This window comes from Staurois parvus, unplaced genomic scaffold (genome assembly GCF_062004578.1).
Source record: "Staurois parvus isolate SC_StPar_1 unplaced genomic scaffold, SC_StPar_1.0 ptg000012l, whole genome shotgun sequence".
NCBI classification, from domain to species: Eukaryota; Metazoa; Chordata; class Amphibia; order Anura; family Ranidae; genus Staurois; species Staurois parvus.
Genome location: NW_028317808.1, coordinates 271,653 through 288,115, shown reverse-complemented (window position 1 = coordinate 288,115; position 16,463 = coordinate 271,653).

The window sequence follows — 16,463 nt, the reverse complement described above, 5'->3', positions numbered from 1 at the left end:
TTAACCATGCTCAATAGGTTTCCTGGCCAGTAAATAAAAGAAGGGAGCTGTCTTTCTACAATTAAAAGGTATGACTACCTCAACTTAGGCTAGGTTCACACCTATGCAGTTTTCATTTGTTCCATTTCTGCAGTGCTTTTTGCGTTTTTTGCACATGCGTTTTTGACACATTTTTTATGCGTTTTGCATTTTTTTTTTCAATTTGTTGCTGGGCAGAATAAAACTCAAAACTCATCAAAAATGCATCACAAATGCATCAAAAACGCATCAAAACTGCACTACATGCTTTTCTGCAGCATCTACATTAAAGTCTATAGAACCAAAGACACAACGTTTTGTGTTTAAAAAAAGTCCCTGACCCTTTCCAAAAACGCACTGGGTGAAAACGCAGAGATGTGAACATGTCCCAGAGGAAATCATGTTAAATGGACTGCTGTGTGTTTCTGCAAAACGCTGCTGAAAATGCATAGGTGTGAACCTAGACTTAGGATAGGAGATGGAGGGCCCCTGTAGTGAAGGAACTTTTGTGCTTGGATTCCCTTCCTAGCAATCGGTACCCCAATCTAGGTCCGACTTGCAGTTCAGGGTGTCCTAGGGACCCAGTCTGGAGGTCACAGAAGATGGAGCGAGGGGAATAGAAAGCACGGGTTATGTACAAAGTCGAGCTTCCTGACAAGTTTATTCACACGTGGAGTAAAGAGTTAAAGTGGAAGTAAACCCAGTTTTGTATCTTTTACTGACAGGTAAGCCTTTAATAAGGCTTACCTGTAGGTACTGCAAACATCTCCTAAACGTGCACCATTTAGGAGATATTTACTGTAGAAGCACCGGCGATGTCACTGGCGCATGCACACTGTTGCACATGCAAACTTTATCCCCATTGAGGCTCCTCTATCTGTAGGTTCCACTTGCCATCGAATAGCAAGTAGTTGTGGCTACAAAGAATAACACACCCTCCAGAATAAAGTTCTTCAATCTCAAAGAATAATTAGAAGAAAGGTTCATATGGTGTTGGAGAGCTCTCATGTCCAAATCTTGGGGAACAGTAAAATATAATGTCCTAACACTGCAGGTCATCCACATATACTGAGTACTTCACTGTACGTTCTCCAATTTCCCTATGGCTCATGCACCTTTTTAGCTTTGCATGGCTTTTAACAGCAAATTTTTCAGCATTTGTTGTATGTTCTCATTCTCAAAAACATGCTACATTGCATTTGGGATGTCTTTAACCTCCTCGGCGGTATGATTCTTTCCGATTTTTTGTGCTGAAAGCGGTACCATTTTTTTGCATGGAAATATGTAGCTTTTTATTGTAGGCTGTAATTTTTAGGAATAACTCACTGAAATCTGTATGAACAAGAGTCTAGTAAACATTCTGGATGTGATAAAACTTGAAACACGAAATCATAAATTATAATTTAATAATCATAAAAAAAATTAATATAATAATAATACATTTAATTCAATAATATAATCAAACCAAAAACACTGAAATTTGAAATACAGAGGCAAATTCGCACATCGCTGAGCAAAGTTGCAAAATCGTTTTCAGTGTCTGATGACGAATTTCCCCACGAATCATTATCAATCAATTCTGCAAGTGGTTCTGATTTACTATCACTGTTCTAAAACCGCTTTTGACATAAAAGGGACGCTTTTTGGTCGCCATGGACTTTTCTAAGTTTCCAGGCAGAAAGAACATTCAAAATGCAGGCAGGGCACAGGACAAAGCAGTAGGGACAAAATGTATGTGAAATGCATTAAAACAGCAATGACAGCAAAAATGAAATTTTTAAAAAAATTTCAAATTTCCCACCGGTTCCGGCGCCCGTACATCCCGACGTCACAGGGACCAGAACACGAAAGCTGGATGCCGGCATCGGCCGGAGGAGATGGCCGGGGACGCTGCAGGGGACACATCGCGGAAGCGAAGGACAAGGTAAGTGCTGCAGGGACCCCCTGAGCATGGTAAGCCCAAGTGTAGCTCGGGGTTACCGCTCTTGGTATTGAAATTTTACCCCGAGATACACTCGGGATAACCGCTAAGGAGGTTAACAATGAATGGCACCACAAGCGCAACTTACATGTTTTTGTGTGTTTCACATGCTTTTACAAGCTGTGTGAATGCGGGTAGCACTTGCAAGTGGATCTGTAAGAGTCTGGTGCTGAAACACAAAAACACCAGAAGGGAATAGAGCAGATGCAATGCTTTTTTTTCAAGGTGTATTCACACGTGTGAATGCACACTTCACACTTGTGAATGCACTGCCTGTGATTAGCTGCGAGAAGCAGCCCCATTGAAAGCAATGGGAGGCTGCTGGCTCTCGCAGCTATTTGTTCCCCTTGCATGTTTTCGCTCATGCAGCAATCACATGTGAATGATTGACTCTGGTGTTCAATCACCCCAAGATGGTTAGAGAATAGAGATCAGAGGATAACTCTGCTGGATAACACTCTTTTATGTTGCACAGCCAATTACAATTAGAAACATCACTGGGGTTGGATGACATGTACATTACATTTAAAAGGGATTGAAAGTTAAGAGTTTTTAAATATTACATTCTCAACTGAATCTCCAAAATATTTTTACACTACACAGCACTTCAGTTTCATCATAATTTATTGATTATGAAACAATCATATTTTCATTGTTAACTTGCCTCAGGTCAATTATGCCAGGTCAATTAAGAAAAAAAATCAATTCCTTCTTATCCACAAAAAGCAATCAGATCAATGTCTTGAATCCAAATTTGGTCTTACTAATATTATAAATGTTCATACCTAATGATGCCATACACATAATCAATTGTATTATCTATATTCTGTTGTGTCAATCAATCATTTTGAGTCAAAGATCATTTAAAAACAGCTAATTTATATTTGATTGATTATTATGTTATAATAACTACATGGTCCTCAATAGCTGAAGGAAAATCAATTGTGTCATAAGTTTTATTATTGACATTACCATTACTACCCCATGAGGTAGGACGTTCCCAAGCCTAACTACTTTTATCATAAAAACTCCCATCTATACTAATAGTAAAGCATCCTTTCCTCCATAAGCAATTGATGGTATACTGTATTTACACTCAGTGTATCCATAAGTTCACTTCTAATATTTCAGGGTAAACAATTCTTCAGGCTTAAAAAATTCCAGTTTTTCTCAGTTTTCTCTACTCGCTCACTTAAATCTCTCTGTATTGAAGATGGGACCTTATGCATGATTTATGCAGAGGTAATGCTATACTTGACTCACTGTTTGTTTCCTTTTGCAGCTGCTACTAGGCTTTTTGTGGTGTTTTGAGCTTTACTTAAGAAGGCCATACAGTAGTAGACTTTCAATCAAAAATGCTTGTTTTAGGAATATTCTTTCAATTTTCTAATCGTTAATGGGGTCAAATCGACAATTATTTTCTACCACAGTGAGGAGAAAATTCAGATAAGCATCATGGAATTTTTCTCTTGCTTGAAAGTATTTCTAACAGTGAGTGTGGTTTTTGTTCAGGAAAGTCTATTCATTACAAAATTGAATGTAAAAAGCAAATGTTTTTGTAAAATATATTTGAATAGCATTTGTGATGTCATCGTATGTACTGATGAGAATTTTTGTACAAATGTTTCTTCGAAAATATACTAGTTTATGGCTAGCTTTAATATTCCCAAGTTTGTTTAAAGCTCTGTGTTACTCAAATGTACTTTACCTAAAGCAGAACATCCATAAAAGTCCTCCCTTGCAATGAGGCTGTGGTTAGCAGAACAGCCAGGTAACTACCATCTTGGTATAGATGAGCCAAAAGATTGTCTTATGAGTCCAAAGTCCTAAAACGTTAGGTCCTTTAAGTAACTAGCATCTTCTGAAATTGCATCCTGATGAAAGGTGTCTGTACCTTAAAACTATTACTCTATATTGTGTGTACTGTATGTTTTTAAACAAATATACAGTAGTGCAAAGTCTAATAATAAGCAGGTGGTAGCAGGAGGAGGAGGAGGCAAAAAATGAGGTAAAGGTATGGGAGGTAAAAGTATTTAATAGAAAGAGATGAGGTTAGATTGATGAAAGCTTCCTGAGCTTGTGTTAAAATCAAAGTGATCAAAGATGCAGGTCAGTTTCTTGCATAATTAACAAGAATTCAGAGAAGGGTTAAAGAAAGAAGCAAGATGGAAGAAAACAGCAGAGCCCTCTGATCCCAAAAATAAAGGTTTAAAGTGATACTAAAAGTTCATTTTGTTTCTATTTTGTTTTTTAAATAACAAACATGTTATACTTACCTTCTCTGTGTAATGGTTTTGCACACAGCAGCCCCAATCCAGCATCCCCTGCCAAGTGTCCCTATAGCAAGCTGCTTGCTCTGGGGGCACTCATGCATGCTCTCTCCTGAATTGGCCTTATGTGTCCATAAGACACAGAGAGCATGGCTCAGCCCTGCTCCCTTCTCACTGGCTGTGATTGACAGCAGCAGGAGCCAGTGGCCCCCTCTGCTGTATCTAAGCCAATGAAGAGTAAGAGAGAGGACATTTTGCTGAATCAAAATCGAGTTCAGGTAAGAATAAGGGAGTGCTGAGGGGGGGACCTGCCTGCAGAAGGTATTTTATCTTCATGCACAGAATCCATGCATTTACAACCACTTTAAGTCTGTCCTAAAAGGGGATTTAATAAATCTGAAACCTGTATTGCACATGTATTTAGTGGAAAAGGTAAATCCAAATATTTTATTCCTAATCGAGTTTTGAAAAATTAGACACATAATACTTCTCACTACGTTACTAATCTTGTTAATGCCTGTTTTTTATACAATGAATGGAAAGAATGGTAATAAATACCCTCAGTTTTTCAATCCACTTCAAAACTTTTTATTTAGAAAAGGTAAAATGCATGCAAGACACAATAAGACAATTTTGAATAGTAGTAAATTGGTAATTATACAATAAATATTGTCCAAAAGTAATTTAGTGGGGGTTTTTTACGTATACAGTACATCATAAATTGTTATGCAACTAGGGTTTACATTAGAACACAGCAAAATATATATATTATATATACACTATATTGCCAAAAGTATTGGGGTGCCTGCCTTTACACACACATGAACTTTAATGGCATTCCATTCTTAGTCTGTAGGGTTCAATATTGAGTTGGCCCACCCTTTGCAGCTATAACAGCTTCAACTCTTCTGGGAAGGCTGTCCACAAGGTTTAGGAGTGTGTCTATGGGAATGTTTGACCATTCTTCCAGGAGCACATTTTTGAGGTCAGAGACTGAGAAGGGGCTCGCAGTCTCTGCTCTAATTCATCCCAAAGGTGTTCTATCAGGTTAAGGTCAGGACTCTGTACAGGCCAGTCAAGTTCCTCCACCCCAAACTCACTCATCCATGTCTTCATGTGCCTTGCTTTGTGCACTGGTGTGCAGTCATATTGGAACAGGAAGGGGCCATCCCCAAACTGTTCCCACAAATTTGGAGCATGAAATTGTCCAAAATCTCTTGGTATGCTGACGTCTTAAGAGTTCCCTTCACTGGAACTAAGGGGCCAAGCCCATCCCCTGAAAAACAACCCCACACCATTGTCCCCCCTCCACCAAACTTTACACTTGACACAATGCAGTCAGGCATGTATCATTCTCCTAGCAACTGCCAAATCTAGACATGTCCATCAGATTGCCAGACAGAGAAATGTGATTGGTCACTTCAGAGAACACGTCTCTACTGCTCTAGAGTTCAGTGGTGGCATGCTTTACACCACTACATCCGATGCTTTGCATTGCACTTGGTGATGTAAGGCATCACTGCAGTTGCTTGACCATGGAAACCCATTCCATGAAGCTCTGTATGCACTGTTGTGCTAATCTGAAGGCCACACAAGGTTTGGAAGTCTTTAGCTATTGACTCTGCAGACAATTGGCGGCTTCTGAGCACTGTGCGCTTTAGCATTCGCTGACCCTGCTCTGTTATTTTACGTGGCCTACCACTTCGTGGCTGAGTTGCTGTTGTTCCCAGTTGCTTCCACTTTATAATACTACTAACAGTTGACCATGGAATATTTAGTAGCAAGGAAATTTCACGAATGGACTTATTGCACAGATGGCAACCTATCATGTTACCATGCTTGAATTACTGAGCTCCTGAGAGCGACCCATTCTTTCACAAATGTTTGTAGAAGCAGTCTGCATGCCTAGGTGCTTGATTTTATACACCTGTGGCCATGGAAGTTATTGGAACACCTGAATCCAATGATTTGGAGGGGTGTCCCAATACTTCTGGCAATATAGTGTATCTAATCATATGGATAAAATATATACAGTATATTTTCTTGGAAAGTACTCAAACAGCATCAAAGCCTTTCAGTTTTAAAAATCTTTTACTTACCTTACTTTCCCACTCCTCTGCTTTCATTCATTAAGCTGCTAGTAGCTTACACCAATGTGTGGAGTGCAAACATGACAGCACTAACTGGCTCCGCACTGTCACATAGAGTATATTCTTTGGCTTCCAGTGCTGAACAGAGTGGTGAGGGAGCAACAGAAAGGTATGTACATGCTGGGGGCATGTAGAAGATTTAAATAAAACCATTGTTTTGCCCTAAAAGGGCAAAGCAAAGATTTGTGTTTAGCACATCACCGGGTGATGTGGAAAGTGAGGGAGATCCTTATATCCCAAATCTGGTAGAATTTTCCCAAAGAGCCATATTTATAAGATCTTCAAAAATTCCTATTATTAAATCTTACACCAATCTTTCTCTCCCTATCATCCTCCTTTCTTTCTGGTAGAACATGTCATGCTGGTAGTTTTTTGGAAAATATTACTTTAGCGTTACTACCTAATCATTATGAGGGCCTTCCATTTTTCCATTAGCATTTGCCAATGTGCACCATTATAGCTTTGTCCCCCACATCCTTACCCAAAAATCTGTGCATTCAATCTGTAATATAATGGACCTGAAGAGCACACTGTCATAATTACAATCATGGTGGCACATCATTGTTTTTCTCAATCAGTGTTATTAGTATAAAAGCAATATATAGTGAGCGCTCTCAAATGTATACAGCAGCTAGAACACTTCAGGTAACCACAATACCTTTAAAATATACGCATATCAATACAACAAAGAACAGTGCAGCGCTCAAGAATTATTAACTGGATGAAGACAAACAAGTATATATAAATGTACACATATAAAGTCTATGCAATATCCGCAGTATTGTCTGATAAGATGAATATACTTCCGAGGTATGTACTGCCTTGAAATAACAGCAATGCGCACTCACCAGAAACGCATGGATTATGCGCATATAGGAATAATCATCCCAGGTATCCGATCCAACGAAGACCGAGTGGTGGGCGTCCTGTTCACTGTGGGTCATCAGAAACAACAAGACAGGTCCAGAGGTCCCCTTAAGGCTATTCACACTGGTAGTGTTGATCCCTCTTCTGGCTGGTGAGGGCACCCTTTCTGTTGGAGTAACAGCTCCAAGAAGGAGCCCCAAAAAACAGGTGCCAGAGATAGTGTAGTATGTTCTTACGGTGATTTTATTAGTCAGACATAGCAATAGGGCAGTATGCACATCACAGCAAATGTGTATAGGTAGAAGACAGCATTACTGACCCTAGTAAAGATGGCCGCCGGGCCTCCTCGTGGCTCCGGCGGTAGGAAATGACGTCACGCTCTGCACAGCTCCTCCTTAGGCCTTTCGTGCTACAGGCACATCATCAGAGGGGAGGCTGTACTATGCATATGTCTATGCATACAAAATATAAAATATGGGATAAGGTAACACTGAATACAGAACCACAGTTTTCATTAAGAGCCATTGCCTTCCATATCGAGACCTCCCTTTATGACTTGCAGATAGCCATCTTCTGCAATTTGCTTTTTGAACATCTTGCACTGAGAGTGATTTCCTGCATCAGCTCTATGTCAGATCTTCTCTGATAAGCTGTCTAAAATACATGACATTAAAAGACCTCATCTTTGACAAAATACCAAGGGCAGATAAGAGATTTTCTGAATCTGCCAGGCTTGTATTCTCTGTCGCCTGATATTTTTCTTAACAAACATGTTTAGACAATTCAGGAGGTTTAAATGACTAAACTATCTATAAGGTAGAATGACAACTTAGGAAAAAGCTTTTTAGTCAACTGTGCTTTTTCTTTTATACACAGTTTGTACATGGTCAACATCAATGGCCAAAAAATCAATGTAACCTTAGCTGCGCACAAATATTTTTGTTCGAAAGATTTGTCAATATGGACAAAGCTGGCATGAGTACAGGTGAAAACCTAGATGCAATACTTTAAAGTAGAACTGTGCACTCTGGTTGAAAAAATATTTGTGCTTAATTATAACTGCTCATATGAGTTGAAAGCACAGCTTCAAAGAAAAAAAAAAATTATCACAAAGGAAATGACTTAACCAGGTCATAGATGGGTCAATTTTTTTTCGTTCAAGCAATGGGTTGAATGAAAATAGATGTATATGGCCTAAATGTGCCACATCCCTGCTTAAGTTAAGTTATTATAACAGTTTTTACATGGTGGGACTTTTGAAGCACAACAAAAATGTATATTTAAAACCTATGAAGTTTATCTGTACAAACAATTCCTTTAAAATCAATATCTCAAACAAATGTTATATAAAACCATATTTGGATCACATTACCCCAGGTTTACATTAGACTCAAAATAGCACATATGTATACATGAGCATATTCAGATATTGTTCTCCAAAATCTCGACTCATTTCTTGGAAAAAATCTACTTCATCAGGAGCTATAGGATGAATCTTTCTACATATGAAAACATATACCATTAATACATGTACTTAAAATTACATATCATCCAAACACATATATATAACACATGGTGCTCACAATTTACCTGGTTAGGCCTAAAGTAAAAAAAATGGAGAACTGCCAGAGGCCCAAGCAAGGGGTCAGATACTGAGTGATGGAGTCACACCCCGGATACTGCATGTCAGAAAGCTCAACACAGGTAAGTTAATTAAATGTGTTTCATATCGTGCTAGCAAATTCAATGAAAGGGATATTTACAGGCAAGGTTATCTATGATATAAAAGGAAAGAAAAACAGAAATCTCATAAATGTGAGGAAAGGGGCTTCTTGCTAAACCAGTTGAATTTTCTAAAACCGTGTATTTTTCAAAAACCATGTATGGCCAGCTTTACTATTGATCTGATGTGTCCCCTGTGCTGCTGACTCCTGGCTTCTTGGAATTCTTCATCATCCAACCCACCCCAATCTTCTGATACTGTGGGTGTTGATTGAACGGAGGTAGCTGTGACAGGCTTTCTGTGCCCACCCTTTCTGCTCAGCACCCTTTCTGCTCAGCTCCTCTATTCATAGAAGACATACTACAGCTGAAAGGTCCGCCATCTCCATCATATACAGTGGGCACAAAAGTATTTAGTCAGCCACCAATTGTGCAAATTCTCCCACTTAAAAAGATGAGAGAGGCCTGTAATTGGCATAATAGGTAGACCTCAACTGTGAGAGACAAAATGAGAAAAAAAATCCAGACAATCACATTGGCTGATTTGGAAAGAATTTATTTGCAAATTATGGTGGAAAATAAGTATTTAGTCACCTAAAAACAAGCAAGATTTCCGGCTCTCACAGACCTGTACCTTCTTCTTTAAGAGACTCCTCTGTCCTGCACTCATTACCTGTATCAATGGCACCTGTTTGAACCTGTTATCAGTATAAAAGACACCTGTCCACAACCTCAGTCACACTCCAAACTCCACTATGGTGAAGACCAAAGAGCTGTCGAAGGAAACCAGAAACAAAATTGTAGACCTGCACCAGGCTGGAAAGACTGAATCTGCAATAGTTAAGCAGCTTGGTGTGAACAAATCAACTGTGGGAGCAATAATTAGAAAATGGAAGACATACAAGACCACTGATAATCTCCCTAGATCTGGGGCTCCACGCAAGATCTCACCCCATGGGGTCAAAATGATCACAAGAACGGTGAGCAAAAATCCCAGGACCACACGGGGGGACCTAGTGAATGACCTGCAGAGAGTTGGGACCAACGTAACAAAGGCTACCATTAGTAACACACTACGCCACCAGGGACTCAGATCCTGCAGTGCCAGACGTGTCCCCCTGCTTAAGCCAGTACATGTCCGGGCCCGTCTGAAGTTTGCTAGAGAGCATTTGGATGATCCAGAAGAGGGTATGGGAGAATGTCATATGGTCAGACGAAACCAAAATAGAACTGTTTGGTAAAAACACAACTCTTCGTGTTTGGAGGAGAGAGAATGCTGAGTTGCATCCAAGGAACACCATACTTACTGTGAAGCATGGGGGTGGCAACATCATGCTTTGGGGCTGTTTCTCCGCAAAGGGACCAGGACGACTGATCCATGTACAGGACAGAATGAATGGGGCCATGTATCATGAGATTTTGAGTGCAAACCTCCTTCCATCAGCAAGGGCATTGAAGATGAAACGTGGCTGGGTCTTCCAACATGACAATGATCCCAAACATACCGCCCGGGCAAAAAAGGAGTGCCTTCGTAAGAAGCATTTCAAGGTCCTGGAGTGGCCTAGCCAGTCTCCAGATCTCAACCCCATAGAAAACCTTTGGAGGGAGTTGAAAGTCCGTGTTGCCCAGCGACAGCCCCAAAACATTACTGCTCTAGAGGAGATCTGCATGGAGGAATGGGCCAACATACCAGCAACAGTGTGTGCCAACCTTGTGAAGACTTACAGGAAACGTTTGACCTCTGTCATTGCCAACAAAGGATATATAACAAAGTATTGAGATGAACTTTTGATATTGACCAAATTCCTCTTTTCCACCATAATTTGCAAATTAATTCTTTTCAAATCAGCCAATGTGATTGTCTGGATTTTTTTTCTCATTTTGTCTCTCATTGTTGAGGTCTACCTATGATGCCAATTACAGGCCTCTCTCATCTTTTTAAGTGGGAGAACTTGCACAATTGTTGGCTGACTTAATACTTTTTTGCCCCACTGTATCTTGTTTGTGCTGAAGACTGTGCTGGACTGACTAGATCAGTCACTGGTCATAAGTGGGTGGTTGTGTGGGTGAACAGGGGAAGTCCCTCAAGTCAGTTGTACACAATGGTGGATATTGGCGGTAAACCCTCCTAGGGTTTGGGCTGCTGCCTTTCTGGTATGGCCTTGAGGTCAGTTCCACACTTATACTTGGAATAGTAGAAAAGAAGGAGCGCCCGATGTCCAAAAGAATGCACTCTTGATGGTAGATTAGGAGGCATTTACTGAGAGTAACGACAAATACATTAAGCCAACATATTTTTGGAGAAAAGACTCTCCCTTCTTCAGGGCTGTTGCTGCACGCTATTAAATGGGAAAAATTCCCACGTCAGTTATATATTTTTCAGGTTTCAGAGGAAAAAATGACAGAGTGACCACTGTCATTCCTGGGGCAGCAAACCTCCAAAGTTACAGTTATGACTTTTAAGAATAGAGGAGCTGGGCTGAAAGGGCAGGCAAAGTTGGGCACTCCTGATGAGTGCTTATCACAGCTTCCTCCATTCTATGAACCCTTGATGCATCATAAAATTATGGAGGTAGGGGTTGGGGAGGGATTGATGGAGGAACATTTCAAGGAATCCAGGAGCCAGCAGCACAAGGGGCATATCAGATTAATATTTTTTTTTTTTTTATTTTGTCTAAACCTAGGCTTTAATTATAACAGTTTTCTCTTCAATTTTCACAAATACCTGTCAAGCATACCAGTGGAGTCCATCTATTGCAGCTTCCTGTGATGGTGCGGCAGCGATACAGGATCAAAATTGTCTCAATCAAACCTTGCAGAAAAATCAGCTTCACAGGAAATTACCATGGTTTCAATATTTTTTTTAATTTGTTTGTTTATATTTAGGAGGTCGATTGGTTGTGGTTTGTGGGTAGTAGTTGCTAGGTCTCAGACTACCATTTTTGATCATAAGTTCATTCCCTGTTGATTGAAAGTGTTTGTAATTGCCTGACAATTGACACTTTTATGGCCAACTTTCAGCAGAGTACCACCTCACCATGCTCAGATGCAAGGTCAGGCCCCTTGATGTTCCTTCCTACAATTCCTTGAGTTCCTGTACACACCCAAGGAATATAGGTTTCTCTCTATCTTTCCCCTAAGAGCTCATAGAGATGACACCTAATGAGACAGAAGCAGCTGTGCAAGTGATTTGGAACCAAGTCAGAGGCCCTCCACAATCAGGAATGGCGTGTGGGTATAATGCATGGATCAGTATTCATTTCCATTTATTGTCAGTCCATGTATTGTGTTACTTTGCTTTTATTCATATATACAGTACATATCAATGGGAAAGATTGATAAACGCATCTCAAACACACCCTCAGCTGACCTTAACAGGCTCTCAATTGCAAGTTATTTCTACTTTAAAAACATCTCAAAATATGTTCCTATGACTTACTTTTTTTGGTATACATACACTTTAACTTTAACCTTAAAAGTCCATTTCAACCAAAGTTCAAAATGAAGCCTTGAGATGCATACAAGGAGCCTCCCTGCTGAATAGTACAGGTTACATTTCTGTAGTGCTCCAGTTTACTCTATTGCCCAAGGAAATCTGCTGATCCTGGAATACACTTACTTGTGGTGCTGGTACACCCCTCTTGCTGCCCCTAACATACAGAAAGCCTGAAAAAAATGACATACTAAGATTTTTCTGACAGTCACCAATCAGTCATTCTGCCTTTGAAGTCTAAATGTGACAGATTATGCAAGAAGCTGAGAGAGAAGATGTTACTAACCACATACTTCAAAAGTACATTGAAACTGCTTTCCTACAGACTCTGAGGTGGTCTGTATCTACTGTTGAAGCAATGACTCACATATCAGAATAAGGTAAAGAGTGACATTTTTTATATTAGTACAGCTGCACTCTGCTAGAACACATCAGTCGTCAATATCAAAAACAAAAAAAGGCGCTTATCTCCAATAAATGTGTTCTCCCAAAATCGATAAGATGTGGATTAAAAAAAAATATATATATAATAACTGAGATAGTTAATATAGGCCGTAATCTCTAAATAATCCAGAACACATGCATAAACATTATATATATCAATTACTCGTGAGTGAACCAAATAAATCAGTGAGATAGAAAAATTCAATGAGATAACAAATTCATACAATTACCCCCTTGTGTATTGAACTGTATTGTTACCGTATTGTCTCGTGTACTGTCTCCCATTGTAATGTACAGCGCTGAGCAAACTGTTGGCGCTATATAAATACTCTATAATAATCATAAAATGCATAAGTGAAGTGTCCATTCATATAATTATATAAAGTAAATAAATGAAGGGTCCATTGAATAAGTAATCAGTGCGGTGATGTACTGATAGATAACTTATTTTCCATGTGCCCACAAAACACATGCAATACTGGTGATCCAATAATCCTTCACCATGTGTACTGAGGTTGGCAACGTTCCAGATGCCCATCATAACCAGTGTGTTCAAAATCCACATAAGATTATCATATTGAAGGGGAATGGAAAAAACAGCAGATACTCTCGCAATATTCTGATGATATAGATAAGTGTATCAACCCCATATGTGCTCAAAAAAGAAGAGAAAAGATTGCTCCCATAGTGTGATATGTTTAATGGAATCAATATAAGTACATAAAAGTATTGCACTTACATGGTACAGTGCCCCCCAGGCACAAAAACAAGACACAGATCGAATCAAAGACACAGTGCCACACCGCTCCCTGTATCACAGCCAGCGTGCACTCCACAAGTCGGAACCAATCACCGGAAGTGACGACAGCAGCCAGGCCTCAATGCAATTTGTGGAACCGCGTCATCAGGAAGCACGTGTTTCATGAGCACATGGAAGAGAAATTATCTATCAGTACATCACTGCAATGATTACTTATTCAATGGACACTTCACTTGTTTACTTTATGTAATTATATGAATGGCCACTTCACTTATGTATTTTATGTAATTATATGAACTTTTTATCTCACTGATTTATTTGGTTCACTCATGAGTAGTTGATATATATAATGTTTATGCATGTGTTCTGCATTATTCAAAGATTACTGCATATATTAACTATCTAAATTATTATATTTTTTTTTTCTTCCACATCTTATCTATTTTGGGAGGGCACATTTATTGGAGAAAAGCTTCTTTTTTTTGTTTTTGATATTGATTTAAGGTGGTGTACACTTTGAAGAGCTGCTGTCTCCTTTTGGTTTAAATTCATTCTGCCCGTTTTTTGCTTTTTTGTTTATATTAATCATCAGTGATTGCTTTCATCTATCAATGACTTGCATGATTTGCATGCTTTTCAAGGTTAATAGAGGAAGGCAAGAAGGCATTTCTAAGTGTAGTAATTACCAACAATTTATTAAAAGATGTAGTTAAAAAACATTTACACATCATGAATCATTCCTTGAAGAAGGAGCCGTTTGCGCATGCTCCAAAACACGTCACCACCCCTTTCCTGCCGTCATTTCCGGTATGTGCGTTCCATGCACACAGCGTGCATTCCACGGTGATCCTGGAAGAGCGGTGGCCATTTTGATCCTGCGCTCCAACCTCCCCCTGCACCTACTGGTCGGTACAGCCGACAGTGAGACAGTGACAGGAGCCCTGCCAGAAATGATTTATGATGAGCCTTTCTTTATACACATTCTTGTAAGTGTTTTAAACCGCATCTTTTAATAAATTTCTGGAAATTGCTGCACTTAGAAGTGCCTTCTTGGCTTCCTCTTTCTTTCAGTGCTCTTTCCAGCCATTATTTGTACAGTGACTGTTATCCTCAGTACATCAAGGTCCGATCACGCAGATGCACCCTATGAAATTTCTCCTTTTCCAGGTTAGTATCTCAAAGTTTTGTTGCCAGAGGCAGTTAAGTTGGCCATACTCAAAGCGATTTTTGGCTGGTTCCTGATGAACCAATCAAAGTTCGCTCACTGGGTTCCTTGCCAACTGCCTCCCACCCAATATCCCTTGATTGAATAGTACCGGTATCCTTTACAAAGGGATTAATGTTGATATATATGGCAGCATCTGGACCAATGCAGACATACAGAAAAAGCCACTAAGTGGAGAAAGTTTGAAGAGTTTCATGGCAAACCCTTTAAAGCCCAACTCCAGTAATTATTTATTTATTTATTCATTTTGGAATTCAAGAGAAGAAGTGAGCCTCAGCCTATTATTTTTTTATTGCTTGTCTGTGTGCTTATGGGGTAGATTTCCCCTCGTTTCCTGTCTGGACAGGAAGTCATGGGAAATTTCTTAAATTAACAAAGACCAAAAACACATTTTAGTAGAACAAGGAACAGTTTAAACTGAAAATATTTTTATTTCCATCTGTGCCTTAAATTTCTAGAGATACTCGCACCCCTCTTTAATTGTACAAATATCACAGGGTCATAAATTGAGTGAAAATAACCTGAGATCACAGGTATAAAACCTGATAAAATATGTACTCTTTGTCATGTTGTCCAAAACAAAACAATAAAATTGGCTAGTTAGTCTTTAAGAAGGTATTAGATGACAACTAAAAACATAGAGAAAATGAAATTAAAACAGAGTTACTAGGAATCTATACAAATAATAGTAGCAACAAAATGTAAATGATTATGCTCAAAAATAATTTTAAAATGTACAAACATTTTCATATATCTTTTCATAAAAAATGAGATACCACCTGATGAGTGGGTTGAAATAATTATATTGCTCTACAGCCCTGAGCTTATTTTAACCCATTAAGTTCCTTGACACATCCCATTTTGGGCAAATTATTATCTCTCTATCTGACAGGATAAATCTGAGGCTTTGCAGTTAATGCATAGTACAACATATACCCATGAAAGCAGAATATGTAGGTTATGCGGCTTAAAAGTCTTAGAAGTCTTTCGTGTAAGTAGCTACTGCCATCAAGTGGTCATACAGCATTTCATTTGGCACAGTACTAGTTTCTATACAGAACAAAATAGTGGCCCTTTGGAATCATCAGATAAAAGGGTTATTGTTAAAAGTGTAAATATTAAAAATGTTTAACTGTTCAAATAAATATGGTGCTATGAAAAATGTAAAACTGAAGAGAAAAGTACCCGTTATATTTATTATAAAGTATTTCATCTGCTGGAACAGGTCAATGCAGCAAGATCAACTGCATATTGATTTTTTAAGTGACATTTTCTGTTGTTTTTAACCAAAAGCAGATGTAATGAGTGTTATATAAAGCTAATTTCAAATTTCTTTAATGGTATATTTTTGAGAAAGCTGCTAAAGCTCTTTATCTTGTGTGCATGCCTTTTAATCTCAGTCACAGATTAGTTTTAAAGTCTTCAGCAAAGAAGCTATCTTCAAACTAGGGTACCAGCATCTACCATTTCCACAGCTAACCAGAATTCACATATTCAGATGAAAAATCTCATGACAAGCATGTGATGAGGGTC